General features: G+C 42.9%; 1 protein-coding gene across 1 annotated transcript in view; it reads right to left on the bottom strand.

Annotated features, from left to right (window-relative positions):
- CNIH3 (cornichon family AMPA receptor auxiliary protein 3) overlaps positions 1-27,882 on the bottom strand; it is a 214,557-nt gene that overhangs the window by 20,613 nt on the left and 166,062 nt on the right. The gene's annotated exons all lie outside the window — the stretch shown is intronic.

A 27,882-nucleotide genomic window follows, 5' to 3' on the forward strand; every position in this document is an offset into this window, starting at 1 on the left:
AGAAAGGCCACTTCTGCCTGGACACTGTCTCTCATATGCCAGTAGCATAAAGGCACTTCTGCAGCAGCAGTCACCTCCCCAAGATGGAGACCCAATTCTGCCAAGTTCTCCTCTTTATGCTACCAGAGCCATGTTTTATACCCAATCCCAAAAGGACACAGTCCTGTGGCTCTCTGCTTACTAGAAAACTACATGGGGATCACCATGGATAACCCCTGAGAAGACGGGAAGAGCTGGTCCAGCCCATGTGACATCTGGCCCCAAGCAGGACCAGTAGGAGAAATACTTAAAGGGTTTACAGTGATTCCATAACTGCCCTGTTCTTGTTTTTCTAGCCCCTGTGTATCTTCCATAGTATCTCATTTTTATATTCATATAAAGTGAATATGTATGTTTATTACAAATATATGAGAGTTGGGAAATAATTGGGAAAAGCATTGTGCTTGATGAGGGGTGGATCAAGAACCACCCAAGAGAAAAAAATAGTGATGATAAAGAAGGACAGTGTTACCTCTAGGGAAAGAGCTTAAAATGATTGAGCTCCTTCTCCACCAGTGCTTGCCTTTTTTTTTTTTTTTTTTTTTGAGACAGAGTCTCATTTTATCACCCTCAATAGAGTGCTGTAGCATCATAGCTCATGGCAACCTCAAACTCTTGGGCTCAAATGATCTCTTATCTCAGGCTCCTGAGTAGCTGGGACTACAGGTACCCACCATAATGCTCAGCTAGTTTTAGAGACAGGGTCTTGCTCTTGCTCAGGTTGGTCTCGAATTCCTGAGCTCAAGCAACCCACCTGCCTTGGCTTCCCAGAGTGCTAGGATTATAGGCGTAAACCACTGCACCCAGCCCCTGCATACATTTTAACAGAAATCAAAGTTACATGCTAACGGTTGATTGTAAAAAAAGTCCAGGAGTAAGGAAGGCTGCTTATAGAGATGCAAATGCACCGTCTTACCCATTTTATAGGGAGATAGTATTTATAAATACATTTATTTATATATGAATGTACTCTGTGTATTGTTTTGGCCATCATGAATGCTTTGGTCTTTCCATCAAATCTTCTGAATCATCTTTCCAGGTCTATCTCAAATGCCACTTTCTGTTGGAAGCTCTACCCCCTTTTACCTGTACTTCTGAATGCCTAGCTTTCTGACCCTCTCCCAGGGGGACTATCCGTAATCCACCCCTTGTGGGGTTATTATCCTTCTCCCACCTCCCAACACATACAGACAGAATCCTCTATCCAGAATTCTGAAAGCCATCTTGGCCCAGATCTATTCTCATCTCTATTTGACAAGGGCCTTTGCACAGTGCCTGGCACTCAGACTCAACAAACACTTGGTAAGATGAATTGAACTGACCAAGTACACACGTTTGCCATGTGGCTGGCTGGCATTAGGAATGCATCTTGTGGTCACAAACCAAGATTATCCTGGATGGGAAACAAACTCCCCTTTGGTTACAGAAAATGACTTTGATCTTTCAATTTAGTCAGATGAGCTAACTACCCCAGATGGCAGATACAGAGGGAGAAATATATCTGCACACATTAAAAATAAAGACATGCACAGGCACATGTGTAGGAAGTTGTTTTATAACCAAAGAGCACCTTCTTTATTCTCAAGGTCCAATGCTAAATGAATGGGATTAGCCTATACCTTAGACTTCTCAGGCAGCCACCCTGGAATCAGAATAAAAGACCCATCATTCCAGAGGAAGTGACCCTTAGTGGGTGAACAGCCAGCCTCTGTGAATCTCTACCACACAGTACACACAGTAGGAGGGGGTATGCCCCTATTATTTCTCCTTATAGGGGGTCCTCAGTGCTGTGCTTGCCAACCCCCTCTGCACAACCACCTTACCTCTTTCCATTCAAAGAGAAAGCCCACATTCCCAGATCCGGGCATGACAGTCCCCGGGAGGCAGTAGCTGTGAAGTTTGCTGTGCACGTCTCCACATTTTTTAATCATCAGTTTTGGCTACTTAAGCTGAAGTAATTAATATATTTAGAGATAGCCACTCTGGGCTTGAATCATCCATTATAGCTCCATCTCCATCTCCAACTTCAATGACAAATCTCTGACTGATTACAGTTTGGATTTCAAGTCCCACTATTAATCACCACTGCTACTTCTCTCTTCATAAGGGAGGTTGCAACCTTCCCAACAAGGAGGACTCATCACTGTCCCCATGGTGAGGAGAACTGGTCAACGGAAGCCAGCTGGTCGTGGAGGTCTCCAACCTTATGGGGAGTAGGGAAAATACTGAAGAATATATCCTGCTATCAAGGTAGCTTCTCTGAATTGCCTTATCTGGAACAATGAACAGGATCCTCACATGAGGGAGAGGCTCCTCCAATCAATCCAAGGAGTTTTAAGAATGATGGTGCCCTTTGCGTATTCACATGGGTCCTCGCCTGCTTCCCCAGGTGCTCCCTGCAATGATGATGTGGAAGATGTAGGCCATCTCTTCCTTATAGACCAAATGGAAATCAGCCAGGCCATTTGCACAAGGCCAGCACCATGGCCATCACTGTTGCCCTCCAGTTAGGTCACATTTCCTAGCTCCCCAGGGTTGAGTGGAGCCAATGGGCTATGAGCAGCAATGATGTGAATGAGGAGGCTGGACCATTGAATGGCCAATGCAGAATGCTATAGAGTCTCTTTCTTTCCACTCTGACATTGCCAAAATCATTTAGGGTGATGGATATTCCATGATCCTGAAACCCTGAGTAAGGAGAGAGGCCCCCAGGCAACCTGTGATGGACTTAAGAGAGTGAGCAAGAAAGACACTTGTGTGGTAAGCTGCTGAGAATTGAATGTGGTTTCTTACTATAGCATGATTTAAGCTATCTTGTCTGACACAAGCAGCAAGCTACATAATGAGTAATCAGTGGGGAAAGCAAAGTTGCATTCTTTCCTCATTATTCTCCCCCAACCATCCACCCAGCCCTTTCCTTAGCAAGCCATTAGGCTGGCATGACAGGGCTCCCTTTCAGACCAGGTGTTCCCTCCCAACTCTGAGAGTATCTAACTATTATATAAAGACCAGCCCTGAAATCTACCAGGCAAAATACAGAAATGCTGACCAGAGACCCACAACCCTGAGTCATCCCTTGGTTTTGGAAAATGTTTTTTTGCAAGAGAAGCTGTTGAATGGTGCCAACCTCATTCTTTCATTCAATAAACAGAGAAGCTGTTCCACATAGGTAATAGCCTATTGAATTCCCATATCTTATTATGCCCTGATTTGTACAGTTATAAATATGAAATCTCAATATAGGTATTGTGAGATTGCTGAAAAGACTGCAACTCATTCCAATGGGTGGAGGGAAGGTTTTGTTATCAAGGCAGAGCCAGGGAAGTTGGAAAGGATGAGTAATATCCAATCCTGTATGAGAACCGGAGGTCAGCTTTCTGGAAACGGAACAGGGAGAGCAAAAACACAAAGAACAGAAGACCTTGGCCTGGGGTGGCCCCTTCACAAAGTCACCTCAAAAGGCTGCCTACTTAATGGTGTTAAAGCCAGGCCTGAACCGGATAAAGATGGAGTAAAATGCTACTTTTAATCCACCTGTCCTGACTTCCTGCCCAGACTCAGGTAGTCAGTTTCCATTTGCTGGCAAACATTTACAAGTGGATAGTCTACAAACACTTTGTGCTGAAACTCATGCTCCTCCCAGTGCCTGTAAACTTTTATCTCCCATGTTTCAAATTTCTGGTAACCACAGCCATCTCTGACTCCTCTATCTGATGTCTCCACACAAGTCTGTTTTCATATCTTGCCAATGCTCCTTCACAGCCACTTGCATTTCTTCCTCCCTTTTTAATTGCCCTGCCCCCATAAGTCTGGGCCGCTAGACCTCCTCTAAAACTGGTGCAAGGATCCTCCAGCAGATTTCTGTCCCTGGACATATGCTCCATCCAAAGGAACAGTACATACCCTGCTCTGCTCAGTTTTAAGCTTTCATCTACGACTTTGTATTTCTAGGAATTTTAATTGATTTTGTGTTCAAAATATTTTATTTCTATTTAAGCATCCTCTACTCACTCATGTGTCCATTCATCTGCTGCTTTTTCTCACAAAGGATTTAATGCAGCTAATTGGTACGCTTTATATGTTATGGGAGAATGATGTAACTAGGTGCCAACTTGTTTTCCCTACCACGATGGAGATTAGGAGAGATACTCTTCTCACCCCAAATGAAGATGAAATAGAGAGGGGTTGCTCAGGGTTGACTTGAGGGAATAATGCTCCCTACCTGAGAAGGGAATTTCCTAGGGGAAGTGGAAGGGCGGCAAATGCCCCTAGTAGAGATCCATCTGCTCCTGCCTGCCAATGTGCACCCCAGGGGGCAGGATTTCTGAGGGGCCAGTATAAGTATGCCTGGGACCAAACACACTAAATGCCTCAGTAGCCACAGCCCAGGGGAAGATCCTGGGACTAACTTGAGGTTGGGGAGAGTAGAAGCTGTAAGACTCGGGTCTCGCGATCCACCTGAGTGGACCCCATTGACTCAGACAATAAGCTTTTCTGTTCTAACCATACTGGGCAACAAATATCAACCCAATGTCTCAAAGTATTTACATAAACTCCTACCAGTTACATAATAATGAACTGTGTGCTATTGAGAAAAGCAGTTAACCATGCTGAGTCTTATTTTCCTCATTTACAAATGCTACTCCCACCAGGCAAGGGACACAGGATGCATTATGACTGACAGCACTCTCAAAAGTGGACAAACTTCAAATGAAGGAAGATACCACAGTTTTGATGAATGTGTTAATAATAAATATTAACACATTAACAGCTAATCAACATTTTCAGGTACACAACTTGTCACTCTTACCATGAAAGTCAGCAAAATGACCCAAAACAAAATTTGGTTTCCTGATCTCAATCCAGTTCCTGACTCCCTCAGACTGAAACAAGCTTCCAGCTTCCCCAAGAGGGAAAAGAAACCAAAGCTGTTTAACAGCCTGCCTCTTGAACCATAAAAATCCCTGTCCGTGGCTCTTTTCAACATCAGTAATCTCACTCCCTAAGTGTCTGCTCTAAGGTTTATCTGCCCTGGGAGCCAAGGAGTTGTGAAGAAAAATAAAAGGAGAAAGTCTCTTTTATTTGATTTCCAAGCCACACTAAACTAGCCCTAAAATGGACATGCAGCATGAAGGTAATTTTCTTGTTTAAGCGCATAGCACAGAGATCATTCTCCATTTATTCACAAATAAACAATGGTGCACATGAGCACACAGCCACACTCTGCTCAATTTACATCTGGGTGAAGGTCAGCAAAAAAAGGGGGAAAGAATGGAGTGCTTGGGAAACTAGGCTTTTGCTAAACCCCAAGACTATGAGAAAGGCATCTCTAAGCACCATCAGGAAACCTCATTCTGAGTCCCTTTGCTCTAATGAGCCCACTTTGTCTTTGATCGCTCTAGGTGAAGGTCACCTTGGGAAAGCCTGCACCAGCTTGGAAATCCATAGACCCCATCTGCAGATGGCAAGATAAAGTAGGAACCCACGCCAGCTACTGGAGTTGGGTTGACTTGAGTATTGGCTATTTAATGGTACTAGCATGTTAAATATTTTGACCTGCTGGAATTTGCACCAAGGCTTATCAAATATCTTTAATTGGTGAGCTGAAGACCCTGGTATATAAGTAACTCAGCACAGAACCTGTTCTAAAATTGTAATTTTAAAAGTCACCATAAAATTAATATTACACCTGCCAATTTTATGCATATAGGAAACAGCAGATGTGACTCAGAGCCGTTCACTGCCAGCAGCTGTCCTGAATGGTTGGACCTAGTACTACTTTGACCTTGGCCATACATCGCCAAAATCAGACCCTCACACCTGACCCTAGAGGACAGAGCCAGGCTTCAAGGGAAACGAGTAGCAGATCATTTTCCCACTGGGCCTGTGTCAAAAACAGGAGAGAAAATGAGGTAGAAAAGGCAAAAGAAGATGCCTGACTGACCCAGGACTTGAAGACAGAAGAATTTTTCTTCTGACCTCGGGAGGCCTGGTGGTCAGTGAGGGCACAGAGACAGGGAAGTCATGGGGTGCTGCTTCCAACCCCAGAGGGGCATTCTCTCCTGACCTCCCCCTGTGGTTTCTCCCCACCCTTTTCTTCACTCACCCTCTCTGAGCACAGTTAATCCACAGAGGCAGATTCATTTCTACCTCTGCTGGAGAGAAGGCAGCACAAAGCTGAAAAGGCTCAGGGAGGGAGGGTAGAGAGCAAAGCCAACAACCCCCACTGCTCCTGGCTACCTAGTGTACAAATGGCCCAGTTTACAGTCAGACCCACAGGCCACTGTAGGTACTTCCCCACGCACTGACTTATCTGCCCACCCAGCCACAAATGCTGTGGACACTGCCCAAATAGCTGCCTGACCATCCTGTCCCCACTGCTCCTGGGGGACCTGCTTCCAGCTTGCTGACACTGACTGACTCAGGCACCTTTGGTCCCATTGCTATTTCCCTCACCACCAGCCATGCCATGTACCAGGACACTTCCCAACCATCCTGCATAAATCACAGCCTTTCCAGGCTGTCCACTGAGGAAATTCTCTTGCTTTGATCCATAAGGAAAAGTGTGCGTGCACAATGCCATGAGGAGGAGGGCTCCTTCCATCAGGAAGAGAGGGAAACCAGGGAAGGAGGTAACAGAACGGGCCTAGTTCACTTCTTCACAGCCCTGCAATTCCCACCCAGGGCATTAAGCTTTGCTGTCATTTAGCAGTGGTTCTCAAACTTTGTGGTACTTCAGAATCACCTCCAGCTTTTACTAAAACACAGACTTCTGGTCCCACCCTGAGATGCCTAAGGGCCTTTGTAACAAATTCTCAGGTGAGCCACTGAGGATGCTGCCTCTCACAGCTTGGTCCCTGCACCAGCATCACCAGTTTTACCTGGGAACTTGTTAGAAATAATGAATTTTGGTACCATTTCAGGACTTCTGAATCAGAGCCTGCATTTTAATAAGATGCCTAGGTGATGCACAAAGGTTTGAGAAGTGGCTGCTCAGCACTGATTCCCAAAATAGGGTCCACTAGCCACCTGCATCAAACTCACCTGGGACAAGCTCCTTTCAGCTTTCTCTGGCCTTCTTGGTGACGCTTCCTAGATCTGGAAGGAGACCAGTTCCTTTTAGGACCAAACCATTGGATTCCAGCCTTACTCTGCCCATTCCTCCCAGCTGGCCTTTTATAACTGTTTTCATTCAGCATCAAGACACACCTGAATTTCAGAAGCCTATCAGTTTCCTCACACACTTGTTAAATTACTGAACTACCTAAGAGCCCACTCAGGGAGGAGATGAAAATAAAAGCACTCTTTCAAATAATGTTGTATTTTTAAAGGGACAAAATTCTCCTACAACTTGCTGGCAGAGCATCTTAACACTTGTAGCTGCCCACTCCTTTTCTTTTAGCCAGAGAAGATGGGAGTAGGATTTGTGTTCAGAATATAAAGAGTGATTAGGCAAAGATTCATACTGTTTGAGAGAAGAGGCACTCACTGAAAAGAATGTTCCAGAATGAACAGGGCAGAAGGATTAAGAGTTTCACATACCTTGTTCCAGTGCTGAAAAGCCCCACATATGCCCTTACTTAGCAAATGTTTATTAGAAGGACTTAGTAGGTAGTGAATGCAAAGCAGCCTTGCTAGGGAGACTCAGTGAAAATGACTGTGTATGCCCCAGGATCTATAAACAACAAAAACGCAGAGCCTGAAGTACAAAGACAGCACTGGAGCAACTTGGCGCAAGAGGAAAGGTGAGAAGAAACCGTTCATTCTGAGTGAGGGCAGGCAGGAGGGCCTCCTGCAAATGACTTGAGTTACATTATGGAAGTCAAAGGCACTCCCAGGGGACACCAGCACTATCCTCTCACTGAGGTGTTTGAGATAGTTATGTTTCTCGGTGTACTATGAAGAACATCTCCATTCCATCTTGTGGGCCATCCCTTAAAAATCTTCTACAAAAACGATATGGAAACCAGAAATTCTTGGTGCCAGCTTCTTTTTAAACCTGAGAGACTTCCAAGAAATAGTCATGATGATTTCACCTGACTAGGAAGAGCATGGCGATGGGAAGGGGGCCAAGAGCAGAAACAAGTCCTCTTTTGCCTTTAGTTACTAGCACCAGGCAGGTGACAATGATTCTTGACATTGGACTCACCTGCCCAGAGCTCACCAGGAAACTCAGGCACAGCTGTGAGCCTTGCTCTCCTTTTAGGCCTGCCCCAACCTCAGTGCTGTCCCAGACCCTGGGAAGGGGAAGAAACCCAACTCTGTTAGGGGAAGAAAGCTCTATGCCCTGAGGCCACACCCTCCTTGAGCGGTGGTTTTCTGTGGCCAGTGCTCTCATGTAATAAGAACCTGATACTTCAGAGGAGGGAACTGATCTTACTGCACCACAATGCTCTCTTTTTTCTTTTTTAAATTTCAGATTAATATGACAATACAAATGATTAGGTTACATTGTTTATGTTTCTAAGCTCACCACTCCTCTTTAAAAGAGTGAGTCTGGGTCTTCAGCAGCACCATTAACTTCTAAAGAACCTCTTTCAGATAAAAACAGATGATTAACCTACTTAACAGCTATTAAGAGGTGTTAATTACCTGTTACATTCAGCAAGTTGGAAAAATTTTGTTCAAATAAAAGAAGGTGAAATGAATGAGATAGCAAGTATTGGCATTTTGGAAAAGAGTACAAACTGTCGCCATCATCACCCATTCATATTTCTAGTGCCCACTGATGCATGTACAGGGAAGTAGGCGATTTGCTGAGCATTCTAAGAGCAAAGACAAGACAAATGAATATACAGCCCTCCTTACCTGACTGCCCCAGTAGATGTGGTTGTCTGAATTCAAGCACATGCATATGTGTTAGTCCAAAGTCTGGCTAAGGTTCCTATTAGCTGGATTGTGTCAAGCTTTACCAGGAGTTTACTTTAGCTTGTTAAGATACTGAAAAGAGGATGTGTTTTCTTCCAAGCAAGGGCTTGGGTGGCAGTGTCTTAGTGAAAATAGTGTTGGAAGAAGAGACTTGAGCTATAGCCTCAGCAATTAAGAAGCTATAGACCTTGGGTAAACTATTTAATCTCATTGGGCTCAGTTTCTTCATCTATAAAATGAGAATAATAATAATAGTATCTAATTCATAGGACTTACGAATATTAAAGTAGTTATTATCTATGAAGCTCTTAAAATAGTATCTGACATATATAAAATGGTAACACCATAAATAATAACTATTATCTGTAACAAGAGAAATTTGACCATATAATTTCTATAGTCCTTTTCAGCTCCAATATTTCATATACTTTATAAAAAGCAGCAATTAAACTCCTTTGAATATTAAACCAGTGTATCTTCCCTTTTGTTCTCCAATCTATTTCCGCCACTTGCAAATTTTTGAAAATCCTCTTCTTCCATTAATTTTTTTTTTCCACTGGTTAACATAGCCTTCCTGGCATTTTCTTAGTTATTGTGTTAAGACATTTACATTCTATATTTACTAAGTTTCACATATATCCTTGTAAGATGCACCGCAGGTGGCCAAGTGGTAAGGCATCAGTCTTGTAAACCAAAGATCGCGGGTTCAAACCCCGTCCGTTCCTGTGACCTGAGGTTGGGGTTTGGCTGTAGGAAGTTGACAGTCTTCCACTAATTTTTATCCCCAGGAATACCATGTGTTCTAGAGAAACTGATCATTTTGCATGTCAGTAGTAACCACTCCTGAGCAATAAAGCTCCCCATGCTCCTGAAGAATGATTTTTCTAATCTGTCTTGAGTCACTATTGTGCATGTGCTTGGGCGCATTATGGGTTTGTCTGTATCTTTGTGGGTCTCTCTCAATAAAATTGTTCTGTCAGCACAGGACTGGCACCATAGTTAACACTCAGCAAACTCACCATTTCATCATTGAACAAACCTATGTTGAGAACCTAATATGCAGTGTCAGACGCTGTGGCAGACACCGAAGGTAATGCTAGGATGAGGCTGATGAGCCTGGAGATGATGTTCCAGGCAGCCCCAAACTATTCTTCATTCAGTAGCCAGAGTAATCTTTTGGAAACATAAACCACGTCACTTCTCTGATTAACCCTATGTCTTTCCAATACGCCTAAGAATAAAACTGAAACTCCTTACAGTGACCTCTAAGGCCCTACCTGTGCCCTTCTGACCCTGCCCCCTCCACTCACCCCCTTGCTCACTCCACTCCAGTCACACTTGACCCTTCATTGTTCCTCACACCAAATACATCTGTTCCTACCTCAGGGCCTTAGCACATGCTGTTCCTCTGATCAGAGAGCCCCTCCCCAGACCTCTGCATTGCTGACTCCCATCATTCAGGAATCTACTCAATGTCACATCTTCAGATGAATCCTCCCTGTCAATCAAAAATAGTCTCTTTGCTTATTTGTTTTAATTTTTTCAAAGTACTTCACTTCATTATCTGAAAATATACTCATCATGCATTTGTTTACTCACTTATTGTCTATTCCCCATGTCAGAAACACTCCATAAGGGCAGCTTGTCTTCTTCACATCTTCATTTACAATGCCTAGAGGAGTGGCTGGCCCACACAGCAACAATTGAGAAAATAAATTGATCCTCTGATCATTGCCCACACAAACATAGCCATCGCCATCATCAAGCTAATTTCAGAGTATGCAAAACCATAACAGCCATTCCAGCAGACTAAGAGATGGTGCTGATTCAACAATAATTTAGCAAATCTATCTATTCTCCATCCACAGACTGTAGCCACAGCCCTGGTAATTCCCTTACAGGTGAATACAATTGTTCATCTCACAGCTGAAAGTGACATGATCTAATTTACGTTTCAAGAAGACTCAGTGCAAATTCAAACTCAGCTCAACTCTCCAAGCCCTGAACACTCAGCACACTGGGTAAAATTTGGCAGAAGGCCTAGCAATGAGTAAGAGCCGAGACTTTACAGTAGATGAGGGGAGATAAGTTGAAAACACCTAAGTGACAACAAAATCCAAAGCTGGGTATAGGGAGAAGTGACACAGTAGGTTCAAAGGAGAAAGGAAGTAGATTTGCCAACACTGGCCCTTGCCAGCATATACACTGCCATAAACTGAATGCACCTCACCACCCCCAATTCAAATACTGAAATCCTACCGCCTTGTATGATGGAACCAGAAGGTGAAACCTTTGGAAGGTAATTCAGTCATCAGAGTACCGTCCTCATGAGTGAGATTAGTGCCCTTTATAAGGAAAGATACAGAAGAGCTTTCTTCTTCTGTCTGCCATAAGAGGACACAGTGAGATGGCCCTCTGTAAATCAGGAAGAGGAGCCTCACCAGAACACAACCATGCTGGCACCCTGATCTCAGGCTTTTATCCTCCAGAACTGTGTGAAATTCCCACCCAGTCTATGGCTTTTTTTTATGGAAGTCCAAGCAGAGTAACACACACACACTCCATGCCTCATTGGGGCCTCCTATTATTTCTCAGCACTACCAGAGTACAAAGTATGAAGCAGTAGACAGAGGCTGGCCAGTGTTATGAGAAAGGAAGAAAAGGCCACCTGTCCCCCAGCTATTGCCCAGACCCCTCTGCTGCTCCACAAGTTCCTCCACTTCATGGGCTCCCAGAAAACTCCTATAGCAAACATAGGTGCTCCAAAGGGGCCGAATGAGGAGCTGTGTTAGTCATTATCAGGAAACAAATCTCTCCCTCCTCTCCCATGTCCACACTGCATCTCTCCCACCCCTGCTTAACCATAGCGATAACAGAGAAGAGAGGAGAGGATCGGGAGGCAGATCCCACTTAGGGAGCTACCTCACCCCACAGCTCTCTCTTCTCCATGACAGTGCCATCCAGATTGCTCCTGAAAAACCCCTGCTAAGTTCTCAGCCTGCTATCTGAACCCCGAGAGTCCTCACACTGTACTTCTTTCCCAAAGCTCCATTCCTGCTGCTAATCCCAAGAATCTTGTCCTCCATGCATCTCTCCCAGCCCCAACAACCCCCACTCTTGGAATAAGTGACACAGACTTGTCCCTGGAAATGCCAAGGCTAAAGTGAGGACAGATAGTTTTCTATGATTTCCAAAGAAAACTCAGGACATGTATTCATTCATTCAACATTTACTCACTCATTCACTCAACATTTAATATATTCTGGGTCCCATGTAGTGGCGGTATACAGAAGGGAATAAGACATAATCCCCATTGTCTGAAACTCACATCCTAGCGTAAAAGACACTTTACCTAACAAATGCAATCAGTGTAACCTGGTTTCTTGTACCCTCAGTGAATCCCCAACAATAAAAAAATAAATAAATAAAAAGACACATTGTAATAAAGAAGAACATGAAACCATGAATGGGAAAACAGATGGTTGGAAGTCTGGGGGTCTAGGATTCTGGGAAGTCTGCCCTGAAGAAGAATCAAAGCTGAAGGGAAACAGAGATCTCTGGCCTTACCCTTTCCTTACAGTGCTGCAGCAGGAGACAGTGGTGAGGGGCAGAAGGGATGGAGTCACAAAGATGGAATTGGAAAATGCTTAGGAAACTTAGTAAATAATTGGATGAAAGGGTGAGGGTGAGCACTACTCTCAGGAATCTTGAACAGCTGTGTGACAAATTGAACTGCGTAGCATTAGAAGAGGAACAACTTGGGGGAAAGAGACACAAGCTCAGCATTGGTCAGCATTTGGAGTCTCCTTAGGACATCCATGGCAAGTAGGTGCAAAGGACAAGTCCTCAGAAGAGGAATGTGAAGGTTATATAAACACTGATGGCCAATGAAATCCCAGGTTTAGATCAGATGTCCCCGTGGGAGAGTGGAGAAGTGGAGAGAGACAAGATGGAGAACTGAGCCCAAGATTAAGGCCTTGACCTCACCAATATTTGGTGAATGATGGTGGAAAGACTAGAACAAGGAGGCTGAGGAATGGCCAGCAGAGTGCACAGGGGTATGGGTTTGGGAGGGTATGGAACTTCATGTTTAAAAATGAAGGCAGTATGGGCAGCCAGACACAGCTGAGGGAGAAGAACATCATGCAGAATGAAGCAGACCCACTGTATTGGAGACACTGAGGTCACTGCCACTTCATGCACTGTTCAGGGAAGGACAGCTGTGAAAAGGGGGCAGGCAAGGGGACAGCAGGTTGGGACACACATAGTGACAGTGTTTGGGCTGGTTGGTTGCTTTCTAGAGCAGTGGTTCTCAACCTTTGGGTAGTGACCCCTTTGGGGGTCTCCTGCATATCAGATATTTATATTACGATTCATAACAGTAGCAAAATGACAGTTATGAAGTAGCGACAAAAATAATTTTATGGTTGGGGATCACCACAATATGAGGAACTGTATTAAAGGGTCATGGCATTAGGAAGGTTGAGAACCACTGTTCTAGAGGCATATAAGATGAACATAACTTTATAAGGAGGTAGCACAATTCCATAGGAATACCAATCCCACTCATTACCACATAAGGTGATGTGAACTCTGGATTGGTCTGAACCCTGAACACTAGATTTTCATTTCAAGTGGTCAGCTTAACAGAAGGATTTCTGGAATGCAAGCAATTCATTTATAATTTGGGGATAGTCATGCTTCTGAAGCCCTTGCAGCTCTTGGGGGTGTGCAGTCATGTGTCTTAGAGTCTGTGTTCAATAATAACTTAATCAATGAGTGGATTCATGGAATGACCCTGAGGTCCAATTAATCACTTCCTTCTGGAATCAGTCAGGCCCAGCTCATTCAATCCATCCACTCACTCAGCAGACACTATTCAGGGCCCAACAGGTACCAGAGCTCTAGGACAGGCAGAACTTATACCACCTCAAGCCGTGGCACAAAATGCTTAGGAGCTTCTATAAAACCATCTGTAAAACTTAGCAAATAATTAGATGAGAGGGTGAGGATGAACACTAAGTGCTTAGGAGCACAAAATGCTTAGGGGCTACCTTCTGTAAAACTTAGTAAATAATTATGAGAGGGTGAGGGTGAGCACTACTCTCAGGAATCTTGAATAGCTGTGTGAGCAAACTGAATGAGTAGCTTGGGCAAAGCACAAGCATGCCCTTCCAAACGTGTCCTCCATGCACACTTGGATGTGCAAGGCAAGCTGCTCCACACACCTGGAGCAAAGCAAGGCTCCGTGTGTGTGTTCACTCCCTTGAAGACTGCACAGCAAACAGGCCAGCACACGTCTCCTCTCTTCTCCCACCATTGGCGACTCCCCACCATCTTACACATTTTCTCTAAGTGCCACCTGAGAATTTGGTCCCAATAAGCTGGTTCTCAGTAAGTCGGGGGGAGGAAGGAACATCTTACAAATGTATACATTTTTTGTGACAGTGTTCAGATAGAAAACTCCAGAAATGTTAGACTGAAAGATACTCGTCCCATCCTGTCTGTGACTTCCAAACTGGAGGCCACTTTTATTCTAGAGAACCCAGGCCTTGGGTTCTCAGAAGATACATAACACAAATACTCTGTGTTATAGGCCAATTAAAAACTGCACTGAAACCAGAGGAGCAAAACTCAGTGAGGTTAAAGTACTAAGACAGACAGATTCCATACTGGGTAGAAAATAGCTTATGCTTTTCTCCTTTCTTCCAATAAAACCAGACTATGTGCATATAAGCTGGTAACAATGATGATGACAATGGCTAATTCAGCCCAACCACTGTGTTAAGTGCTTTATTACCTTATCTCATTTATTCCTATGAAGGAGCTGTTTCCATAATCCCCATTTTATAGGCAGGGATTATTATTACTTTACTGAAGTTTAGAGAACTTCAAAGTAACTTGCCTAATGTCCTATGGCATTTTAGTGACTCTTCGAGGGCTACAGCCCTTCCCTCAGTGTCAGTAGCATGCATATACCCACAGAAACAAATCCCTGGGCTTGTACATGTCACACACATACACACTGAGCAATCAAAGCAAGGCAGTAAGGAGCTGGGGTGTCACCAGTAATACTCAAAACTGTGCAAAGATTTAGCCGTGACAATCAAAACCACAAATACTTCTTAGCCATGACAATCAAAAGCACAAATACTTCTCATAAATGTTGTTTTCTCAGCCTGGCTTTTTAATAAAGCCAGAGACACTTTCTGGAAGTCATAGATACCATGGTTATGATTTAAACAAACCATCAGACTGTAGTGGAAGGTCTCCAGGGCAATGTGTGTTTGATACCTGGTTAACACACTGCTGAAGATCCTATGCAACAGCACAGGTGCTAAGTATGCTGGAGATTTTGAAAGAGTTTTAGGAGATTTATCTAATTCAGATTATTTAATGTTAACCTTTCAGGCCACGCATTACTGGAAAATGGTGTGGCAGCCAGAAAATCTGAGAAGTTTGGAAACTTAGGATAAAGCTCTCCGGAGTTTTCAAGGTGGTTGCCAGAGCAACCACAGGGAGCAGATTCTGGAAAAGCTGAAACATTCTATTTTAAAAACACCCCGTTGATCATCAGAGAACCAGAATGAAACAACCAAATAATAAGACAGCTGTTGAAGGTCAGCTGTGGGAGGCAGAGCAAGATGGCAGCCGAGTAACAGCTTCCTTGCATCTGGGCACTGTGAGTCTGGGGAGATAGGACTCCAGGCATCTCTGGCTGGTGGGATCTGCCTATCATCACCCCTGAGAGGATACAGGGAGTCAGCGAGAGACTTCTGGACCCCAAGAGGAGGACTAAAACAGTGGAAAACCGACAATTGGTCGCGTGTGTTCAACCCATCTAACCCGCCCGCAACTGTAAGTTCAGTAGCAGCAAGACTGCAAACCAGAAGGGCCTTACCTGTGAACTGTTTTGGTGTCTTTGGACTTGGCACTCAGCTGAACTGTCTTGGGGAGAGCCTGAGCAGGAGTGCGGAGAACTTTGGCCTTTGTCTAGGGCCCCAGTCTGAGCCGCTGAGCCAGACGGAGCTAAGAGTGTTTGTCTCTGGGTCACAGGCAGCCATTGTGAGCGATCTGCCCTGGCAAGCTCCACCCTCAGGGTCACACAGCTAGAATTGGGTGGGAGCTGGTAACCCAGAGACCAAGTAGCCTAAGGGCGGGGTCTGAGCCGCCTTGCAGCCCTAACCCTCGGGGGCAGAGGGAGACCAGTTTTGGCACACAGGGTAAGTGGATAGCCACTTCAGCAGTGATTCCAGCGACAAGCACCACCCTGGGAAAGCTTCTGCTCAGCAAGTGAACAAGTTCAAAGTGCCTTTTAAGTGGGCTGAAGAGAGATTTAGGGTGTCTACCTGCTGGAGTTTGAGAAACTAGCAGCCTCCAGTCGTATCAGAACTGTGATTAACATCTTAACCCCAGAAGACCACGTGTTGCCCAGACAATATTCAATAACATATACATACTGCTTTGTTTTTGGTTGTGTCTTTTTTTTGGTTTGGTTGTTTTTTTTTTGTTTGTTTATTTTGATGTTGTTTTGTTTTTTAAGTTCAACCTTTCCCATACAGATCTTTTTTCTTTCGCAATTTTACTAGTTTAATTATAATTTCCCATTGCTGCCTATTTCAATAATTAGAACTTCATATTTGCTAGTGTTTCTACCACTATTATTTGGTTTTCCACCCAATTTTATCCCGTTAAGTTTTCTGTTTGCTTATTTTGGTTTGATTTATAGCATTTTTGTCTTTCCTCTCTACTTGGTGGAGGTGGGGTACTGTGTCTGATCAGGTTAGCAAAGACCTGCTGACCTCAAGAGAACCACCCAACTAGGCACCCTCAGAAGGTGTTTGTTTTTTTTTTTAAGGTTGTATCAAAGTACCCTACTGTACACCTATATTGCTCTCTCTCCCTCTTTCTGTGCCTTTCTTCTTTTCGTCAATATTCCCTTTACCCATCCCCTCTCCTTTCTCTATTTTTCTTTTTTTTTTTCTTATCACTCAGTCCTCCTTTCTTTCATCCCTTTTTTGCTCTTCAACCTTCTCACCCTTCGGGACCTGTAACCCTTAGTCCACAGGCACAAGAACTTAAAGAGCAAGAGGAAGTGAAAGGAAAATTAGGGCAAGGAAACAGATAAAAGAAATCACTCATGAGGAAGAATCAGCAGAAAACTCCAGGCAACATGAAGAACCAGTCCAGAACAACCCCGCCAAGGGACCATGAGGTAGCTACTGCAGAGGATTCCACCTATACAGAAATGTTAGGAATGACAGAAAGGGAATTTAGAATACACATGTTGAAAACAATGAAAGAAATGATGGAAACAATGAAGGAAAATGCTAATAAAGTGGAAATTAACTAAAAGGAAATTCAAAAACAGAATCAAATAAGAGATGAACGATATGAAGAATATAAAAAGGATATAGCAGAGCTGAAGGAACTGAAACAGTCAATTAGGGAACTTAAAGATGCAATGGAAAGTATCAGCAACAGGTTACACCATGCAGAAGAAAGAATTTCAGAGGTAGAAGACAAAGTTTTTGAGATAACTCAGATAGTAAAAGAGGCAGAAAAGAAGAGAGAGAAAGCAGAACATTCGCTGTCAGAATTATGGGACTTTATGAAGCGTTCCAACATACAAGTTATAGGAATTCCAGAAGGGGAAGAAGAATGCCCCAGAGGAATGGAAGCCATACTAGAGAATATTATAAAAGAAAATTTCCCAAATATCACCAAAGATTCTAACACACTGCTTTCAGAGGGCTATCGGTCCCCAGGTCACCTCAACTCTAACCGAGCTTCTGCAAGACACATTGTGATTAACCTGTCCAAAGTCAAGACCAAAGAAAAGATTCTGCAAGCTGCCAGGAGTAAGCGCCAGTTGACCTACAGGGGCAAATCCATCAGAGTGACCGCAGACTTCTCTAATGAAACTTTCCAAGCAAGAAGACAATGGTCATCTACCTTTAATCTACATAAACAGAACAATTTCCAGCCCAGAATTCTGTAACCTGCTAAGCTAAGCTTCAAAATTCACGGAGAAATCAAATCATTTACGAATATACAAACATTGAGGAAATTCGCCACAACAAGACCAGCTCTACAGGAAATACTTCAACCTGTTCTGCACACTGACCACCGCAATGGATCAGCAGCAAAGTAAGAACTCAGAAATTAAAGGACAGAAACTAACCTACACAATGATGCAAAATATAAAACTAAGAAATGGACTCTCACCAAATAAGACGAATAGAATACTACCACACTTACCAATTATCTCAATAAATGTTAATGGCTTGAATTCCCCACTAAAGAGACATAGATTGGTTGACTGGATTAAAAAACACAAGCCATCCATTTGCTGTCTGCAAGAAACACACCTGGCTTCAAAAGACAAATTAAAGCTCCAAGTCAAGGGTTGGAAGACAATTTTTCAGGCACATGGAATTCAGAAGAAAAGAGGAGTTGCAATCTTATTTTCAGATACATGTGGATTTAAAGCAACTAAAGTCAAAAAAGACAAAGATGGTCACTTTATATTGGTCAAGGGAAAAATACAACAAGAAGACATTTCAATTCTAACTATTTATGCACCCAATTTAAATGCTCCCAGATTCTTGAAACAGACCTTACTCAGTCTGAGCAATATGATATCTGATAATACCATAATAACAAGGGACCTTAACACTCCTCTTACAGAGCTGGACAGATCCTCTAACAGAAATTAAACAAGGATATCAGAGATTTAAATGAGACCCTAGAACAACTGTGCTTGATAGACGCATATAGAACACTCCATCCCAAAGATAAAGAATATACATTCTTCTCATCACCCCATGGAACATTCTCCAAAATTGATCATATCCTGGGACACAAAACAAATATCAACAGAATCAAAAGAATTGAAATTTTACCTGTATCTTCTCAGACCATAAGGCACTAAAGGTGGAACTCAACTCTAACAAAAATGCTCGACCCCACCCAAAGGCATGGAAATTAAACAATCTTCTGTTGAACAACAGATGGGTGCAGGAAGAAATAAAACAGGAAATCATTAACTTCCTTGAGCATAACAACAATGAAGACACAAGCTACCAAAACCTGTGGGATACTGCAAAAGCAGTTTTGAGAGGAAAATTCATCGCTTTAGATGCCTACATTCGAAAAACAGAAAGAGAGCACATCAACAATCTCACAAGAGATCTTATGGAATTGGAAAAAGAAGAACAATCTAAGCCTAAACTCAGTAGAAGAAAAGAAATATCCAAAATCAAATCAGAGATCAATGAAATTGAAAACAAAAGAATCATTGAGGAAATTAATGAAACAAGGAGTTGGTTTTTGAAAAAATAAATAAAATAGATAAACCATTGGCCAGACTAATGAGGAATAGAAAAGTAAAATCTCTAGTAACCTCAATCAGAAAAGATAAAGGGGAAATAACAACTGATCCCACAGAGATACAAGAGATCATCTCTGAATACTACCAGAAACTCTATGCCCAGAAATTTGACAATGTGAAAGAAATGGATCAATATTAGGAATCACACCCTCTCCCTAGACTCAGCCAGGAAGAAATAGACCTCCTGAACAGACCAATTTCAAGCACTGAGATCAAAGAAACAATAAAAAGTCTTCCAACCAAAAAATGCCCGGGTCCAGATGGCTTCACTCCAGAATTCCATCAAACCTTCAAGGAAGAGCTTATTCCTGTACTGCAGAAATTATTCCAAAAAATTGAGGAAGAAGGAATCTTCCCCAACACATTCTATGAAGCAAACATCACCCTGATACCAAAAACAGGAAAAGACCTAAACAAAAAGGAGAATTTCAGACCATTCTCACTCATGAATATAGACGCAAAAATTCTCAACAAAATCCTAACCAATAGATTACAGCTTATCATCAAAAAAGTCATTCATCATGATCAAGTAGGCTTCATCCCAGGGATGCAAGGCTAGTTTAACATACGCAAGTCTATAAACGTTATCCACCATATTAACAGAGGCAAAAATAAAGATCACATGATCCTCTCAATAGATGCAGAAAAAGCATTTGATAAAATCCAGCATCCTTTTCTAATTAGAACACTGAAGAGTATAGGCATACATGGCACATTTCTAAAACCGATTGAAGCTATCTATGACAAACCCACAGCCAATATTTTACTGAATGGAGTAAAACTCAAAGCTTTTCCTCTTAGAACTGGAACCAGACAAGGTTGTCCTCTGTCACCTTTACTATTCAACGTAGTGCTGGAAGTTCTTGCCAATACAATTAGGCAGGACAAGGAAATAAAGGGAATCCAAATGGGAGCAGAAGAGGTCAAACTCTCCCTCTTTGCTGACGACAGGATCTTATACTTAGAGAACCCCAAAGACTCAACCACAAGACTCCTAGAAGTCATCAAAAAATACAGTAATGTTTCAGGATATAAAATCAATGTCCACAAGTCAGTAGCCTTTGTGTACACCAATAACAGTCAAGATGAGAAGCTAATTAAGGACACAACTCCCTTCATCATAGTTTCAAAGAAAATGAAATACCTAGGAGTGTACCTAACGAAGGAGGTGAAGGACCGCTATAAAGAAAACTATGAAATCCTCAGAAAGGAAACAGCAGAGGATATTTACAAATGGAAGAACATACCATGCTCATGGATGGGAAGAATCAACATTGTTAAAATGTCTATACTTCCCAAGGCAATCTACCTATTCAATGCCATTCCTATCAAAATACCAACATCGTACTTTCAAGATTTGGAAAAAATGATTCTGCATTTTGTATGGAACCAGAAAAAAAACCCGTATAGCTACGGCAGTTCTCTGTAACAAAAACAAAGCTGGGGGCATCAGCATACCAGATTTTAGTCTGTACTACAAAGCCATAGTGCTCAAGACAGCATGGTACTGGCACAAAAACAGAGACATAGACACTTGGAATAGAATTGAAAACCAAGAAATGAAACTAACATTTTACAACCACCTAATCTTTGATAAACCAAACAAGAACATACCTTGGGGGAAAGACTCCCTATTCAATAAATGGTGTTGGGAGAACTAGATGTCTACATGTAAAAGACTGAAACTGGACCCACACCTTTCCCCACTCACAAAAATTGATTCAAGATGGATAAAGGACTTACATTTAAGGCATGAAACAATAAAAATCCTCCAAGAAAGCATAGGAAAAACACTGGAAGATATTGGCCTGGGGAAAGACTTCATGAAGAAGACTGCCATAGCAATTGCAACAACAACAAAAATAAACAAATGGGACTTCATTAAACTGAAAAGCTTCTGTATAGCTAAGGAGACAATAACCAAAGCAAAGAGACAACCTACACAATGGGAAAGGATATTTGCATATTTTCAATCAGACAAAAGCTTGATAACTAGGATCTATAGAGAACTCAAATTAATCCATATGAAAAAAGCCAACAATCCCATATATCAATGGGCAAGAGACATGAATAGAACTTTCTCTAAAGACGACAGACGAATGGCTAACAAACACATGAAAAAATGTTCATCATCTCTATATATTAGAGAAATGCAAATCAAAACAACCCTGAGATATCATCTAACCCCAGTGAGAATGGCCCACATCACAAAATCTCAGAACTGCAGATGCTGGTGTGGATGTGGAGAGAAGGGAACACTTTTACACTGCTGGTGGGACTGCAAACTAGTACAACCTTTCTGGAAGGAAGTATGGAGAAACCTCAAAGCACTCAAGCTAGACCTCCCATTTGATCCTGCAATCCCATTACTGGGCATGTACCCAGAAGGAAAGAAATCCTTTTATCACAAGGACACTTGTACTAGACTGTTTATTGCAGCTCAATTTACAATCACCAAAATGTGGAAACAGCCTAAATGCCCACCAACCCAGGAATGGATTAACAAGCTGTGGTATATGTATACCATGGAATACTATTCAGCCATTAAAAAAAATGGAGACTTTACATCCTTCGTATTAACCTGGATGGACGTGGAAGACATTATACTTAGTAAAGCATCACAAGAATGGAGAAGCATGAATCCTATGTACTCAATTTTGATATGAGGACAATTAATGACAATTATGGTTATGGCGGGGGGGAAACAGAAAGAGGGAAGGAGGGAGGAGGGTGGGGCCTTGGTGTGTGTCACACTTTATGGGGGCAAGACATGATTGCAAGAGGGACTTTACCTAACAATTGCAATCAGTGTAACCTGGCTTATTGTACCCTCAATGAATCCCCAACAATAAAAAAAAAATAAAAAAAAACATAGCTGTTGAAAATCCTTATAAGATGAGCATCTTTCCAAACTGAAAATAAATCAACAAATGAGGAATATTTTAACCCTGGAAACAAAACAATTTCAAAGTGACTCCCCAGAGATGTGATTATCACCTACATCTTGCACAGAATGTTGAAATTAAAAGTTCCTCTTTCCACCTGAATTTCCTCTAAACTCCTGGCTACTTTGTAAGTTCCTGTTACCCTTCAAGTTTCACCTCTTCAAAGAGATATTCAAGCATGCTTGCATTCATTCATTCAACAAACACTTGTTGAGTAATTTCTCAGATTACTGTGAGTGATCTGATCACTGCCAGCTGATCCCAAAGAGAAATGACTTAATGCCACAGTCCCGCCTTTAAGAAGAGTACTACCCAGAAGGAGAAATCAGAAAGATACATGAATACCCAGGACACACATCAATCTGAGACCATCTCCCTTGACTACAAAGTCCCAAGAGGCACTGGTTCACAAAACTGTTGCATATTAGAATCCTCGGGTAGATCTTTATAAAAACGCAGATTTCCAAACTCCACTTCAGAATTTCCAGGGAGCCTAGAGATTTGTATTTTAACTGCCGTGAATACACAACCAGGTCTAGAAACACCTGCTAAAGGTGAGAGGAAGAACATATTCGTAGCTGAGACTGACATTAACTATTTCATGGCCTGGGCTTAAGGTGGCGGAACCAGAACAACAGCCTGGCAAGGGCCATGAAGGTCAGGTCAAGGAGTCAGGACATGCAACAGGCAGCGAGGAACTGTCAAAGGCCTCTAAGTTATTCATGCACAGCAGTGTTAGCAGAAATAATTTCACAAAGTTGTGTTGAATGGGGTGAAAGCTCTGGTTCTTAAAAGTAAAGAGATTAAAATTTTAAGTTGGCTACAGTAGAAATGAAAAGGAAGAAAAGTTGTGTTGAAAGCTCTGGTTCTTAAAAGTAAAGAGATTAAAATTTTAAGTTGGCTACAGTAGAAATGAAAAGGAAGAAATTAAACATTGTTTAAAAATGTTAAATATTGTTTTGTTTCAAATGGATTGTAGGTGGCTGACAAATGTGTTGTTAATTAATCGTGATGTTTGTCTCTAAGTAGCTATATTTAGTAATACCGAGGATCATGCTGAATTTGTATTCCAAAGCATTTTTCTCTGGGTTTGTTTCACTTCCCACTTATGAAAAGATGCACTTTATAGACACTCATCTATAGAATGCCTCATATGTGCTAGGAGTGCACAGGCACGGAGGGGAACTCGAGGTTGATGTAGCCTTGGCCCTCAGGAAGAAAAACTCTCATCCCTTCTCTTCCTCTCTCTGAATTCCAGAGCTTCAACCCACAAAATAGGAATTTCCACCAACTTTCCCACATCTTGGGGAAGTACTGAGGGAGGAAACCTGTGGCCTGGCTTCTCTTTCTCTGGGACCTGTGTGCCCGTAAACTGTGTGTTCTCCTTCTCTACTCCTGCAAGATGCAGCAGGTGTGTGTGCTCAGCATCCAGAGCCTAACTCTATGGCAACACAAGCCTGGATCCCAGCCCTCTTCAACTATCACTCTCTCTCCTACCGTCAAAGGTGCTGGAGCCCTGCCTGCCCCTCTAGGCAGCAGGCTGGATACAACATGATGTTTTAACCCCTCTAGAATCTTGTGTCTGTTCTCCATCAGTTCAAAATCCAAAGAGATAGAGAAGTATGATTCATTAGCACTCCTAAGCCCAAGTCGATGAAGGATAGACTCAGATAAAGATGCCCAATGGAAGATTGAAAACATTTACCTGCAATTCAAGAGAGAGAACAGAATAGGAGAGAGGTATAGATTTGAGGCTACTGGAAGACAAATGATGACAGAAGATTCAGCATTGGAGGATATGAGCTCTGGAGAGGCCACAGTCTCTCACTGGAGGATTGCAGGTGATCTGAAGGGTAGACTCCCCATCCATGGGGCTCATCCACTACCTTGTTCCCGCTGATTGTTGCCTTGAGGAGTATGAACACACTATTGTCAGACCTAGTACATTTTTTAAGAAAGCTTAAAAATGAGATTTTGTGTGGAATTTTCAGATTCCTAAATTATCACATGGATCAAACAAAACAAATTTGCAGACCATATCTGACCCACAGGCTGAAACAAGATCAAGGGCAGAACATGCCTCTATTTGAGGTGTGAGAGCAGGGAGGGAGACAAAAAGAAGACAGAGTTTAGTGTGCACGAGAGAAAAGTAAAACTAAGGTGGTCTCATGCCAGGAGGCCAGAATGGAAGCAATGACTAGTTGTGTCATACCACGGAGAGGTGGGTCAAGGAAACAGAACAGAAAGTCAGCCTCTTATATCTGGCAAATGGGATGTCCCTGGTGACCTTCCATCACCAGTTTAAACAGAATGAAAGGCATATCTGCAGGATTGCAAGAGACACTGAGATGAGTAGGAGTGAGAAGTGCAAGAAAGGAGAGCAAATGACTCTTTCCAGAATTGGACAATATGCGAAAGAAGAAATGTGTGGGTTGGTAGTGTGAAGGGTTACCAAGGCCAGTGGAAATTTTTAGAACAAACAAGGGGCTGGATAATAGCAGTAGAAAAGAAGGTACTCAGAAAGAGGGAGCTACTTTGCACTCCAGAGTGAGTGAGAGGGGACTGAACTGTGGGCCACATTAAAACGGGCCATGAGGACCCCTGGGACAGGGCAGAAGGGCTAGGATGGTGAAGATGCAAAGGGGAAGGGGAGAGAGACATTTAACATCAACAGCTCCCGCTCACTCAAGAGCATCAGTGGCAGGGCAACAGCACTCTTGGGAAACATAAGGAAGGTAGAGAAAGCCAGCAGCAGCCCAGGTGGAGGCAGCGTGGTCACAGAAGAGGGTAACTCTGGAAGCTACACAGTAGGGGGACCCTACTGCACTTAGAGGAAGGGAATTCCAGTGGACAGAGACAGGCTCAGCAGTGCCTGGGTCACTTTCCCACCTCGGCAGAGTGGAACTGCCGAGGTGGGAAAGGCATGTCATTAAGGACAGGGTAACAATGAGATGTTCACTCCTACTGTGCTTTCCTGCAAGGTCACACACAGCTGACATTCAATAAATGCTGAAGAGCAGGCACAGCCGGTCAGCTCTGTATCTGATAGCCAGGGTTCTCATGTGCTACTCAAACAATGTGCATTCAATATCTTGTTGAATGGTTCCATAGGTCTGGATGGGGCATGAGATTCTGCATTTATATAAAACAAGCTCCCAGGTGATGCCAAAGCTGCTGCTCCACGGACCACGTGAATAGCAACATTGTAAGGACTTACACTGCTCATTGGCCAAGCCCACAATGGGGGAAAGAGAAAAAAATCTGCTTCCATGAATTCTGTGGCTAACTCTCGATCACGCATACCAATATTGAGGGGGGAGGCTCAAGGCAGGCACTGTAGTGTGTTTTTATCCAACAGATTTGCTGTCCTGATTACCTTTGCTTACAGTGAACTTCTCTTTCCCATGCTCAGAAGGAGAGGCAGCCAACTAGAGGTTGGGTATTTGCAATATATAATAATATGAAGGATTATCCACATGTGAATGATGAAAAGTCAACAGGATTTGGACATTCAAAATAAATAAACAGTTCAATAAAATAAAGGTAAATGTTACATAGAGGAACTCTGGAAGAGGAGATAGTGTTAGTTTTAACTCTGCCATGTTATGGAATTGAGGGGGTCTCTATCTCCATGTATTTCTGTTCACCTCCAGTGAAAGACCAGGCCTGAATTCACCAAGGCCCTTTCTAGCTCAGTATTCTGTGATTGTACCTGGAGGACATGGCTGTTAGGTGCTCAACAGCTGAGCACAACTCTCCTTCCACTTCCTTTATTCACCACTAACTGAACATCCACAATGGGCAGCCCCAGATGTCAGTCTCACAAAAGACTCAGGTCCTGCCTGCCAGCAGGTCTTGGTCTACTTGGGGAGAGGAAAGCACAGTTCTTCCTGCAATGCTAGGATGGACATCAGCCTGGGGTATATGGGGAACCCCCAGAAGGGTGCGACCCCAAGTCAGGAAGGTGGCAAAAGGCTTCCTGTAAGTGTTGAGCTAAGCTGAGTTTTAAAGAATGGGCAGGTTCAGCTCGAAACGAGTGAATAAACAAACAAAAAAAAATGGCGGAGGAATTAATGTGAAGGGTGAGAGTGAATGGAGCCCAAGTCAGTGTGGCTGGAGCAGCCTGGGAGAGATGATCTGCCCTGCAAAACTTTCTCAACAATCCATTACAGCTCCAGCATCCTTCCCTACCTTGCCTTTCTCTGTAATGTTGCTCAAACAGTTCTTAAGGGGATGGGCAGGGGGCGGAGGGAGTGGGGAGGTGGGCACTCAATACTTGGAACATTCAGCACAAAACAACACAGAACTAAAGCAGAAGATCCTGGGAGGGACAGGAAAAGAGCAGGTAAAGACGCTGGGCCTCCAGAAAAGGTATTGATTGGTCAGAGTGGCTGTGACTCTGGATAACTAAGAAAGAACCCACACCACGACCCCAGGAGCCAGGGCTGTGTACCTGCATCTCTTCCCAAGCGCCAAGGGCAGCACCAGACCAGCATCCTGTTTCCTTGTCAGTTTTCCCCCATAAATACTTACATGAGGACAACAAAATATGCAGCCCTGATTGTAGTGCTTCTCAACCTTGCTGCCTATTAAAAGTTCTTGGGGAACTTTTATTTATTTATTTTAAATTTTATTATTATTTTTTATTAACATTAAATCATAGCTGTGTACATTAATGCGATCATGGGGCACCATACACTGGTTTTATAAACAGGCAAAGAAGACGAAATATTTGGGAGTTTATCTAACAAAGGACATGAAGGATCTCTATAAAGAGAACTATGAAACTCTAAGAAAAGAAATAGCTGAAAACATTAACAAATGGAAAAACATACCATGCTCATGGCTGGGAAGAATCAACATTGTTAAAATGTCCATACTACCCAAAGCAATATACAATTTTAATGCAATCCTTATTAAAGCTCCACTGTCATACCTCAAAGATCTTGAAAAAACAATACTTCGTTTTATATGGAATCAGAAAAAAACCTCGAATAGCCAAGACATTACTCAGCAACAAAAACAAAGCAGGAGGAATCATGCTACCAGACCTCAGACTATACTATAAATCGATAGTGATCAAAACAGCATGGTATTGGCACAAAAACAGAGAAGTAGATGTCTGGAACAGAATAGAGAACCAAGAGATGAATCCAGCTACTTACCGTTATTTGATCTTTGACAAGCCAATTAAAAACATTCAGTGGGGAAAAGATTCCCTATTTAACAAATGGTGCTGGGGGCAGCACCTGTGGCTCATTCAGTAAGGCACCGGCCCCATATACTGAGGGTGGTGGGTTCAAACCCAGCCCCGGCCAAACTGCAACCAAAAAAATAGCCGGGCATTGTGGCGGGTGCCTGTAGTCCCAGCTACTCGGGAGGCTGAGGCAAGAGAATCACTTAAGCCCAGGAGTTGGAGGTTGCTGTGAGCTGTGTGAGGCCACGGCACTCTACCGAGGGCCATAAAGTGAGACTCTGTCTCTACAAAAAAAAAAAAAAATGGTGCTGGGTGAACTGGCTGGCAACCTGTAGAAGACTAAAACTGGACCCAAACCTTTCACCATTAACTAAGATAGACTCTCACTGGATCAAAGATTTAAACTTAAGACCTGAAACTATAAAAATACTAGAGGAGAG

The sequence above is a fragment of the Nycticebus coucang genome, chromosome 10, assembly GCF_027406575.1.
Source record: "Nycticebus coucang isolate mNycCou1 chromosome 10, mNycCou1.pri, whole genome shotgun sequence".
NCBI classification, from domain to species: domain Eukaryota; kingdom Metazoa; phylum Chordata; class Mammalia; order Primates; family Lorisidae; genus Nycticebus; species Nycticebus coucang.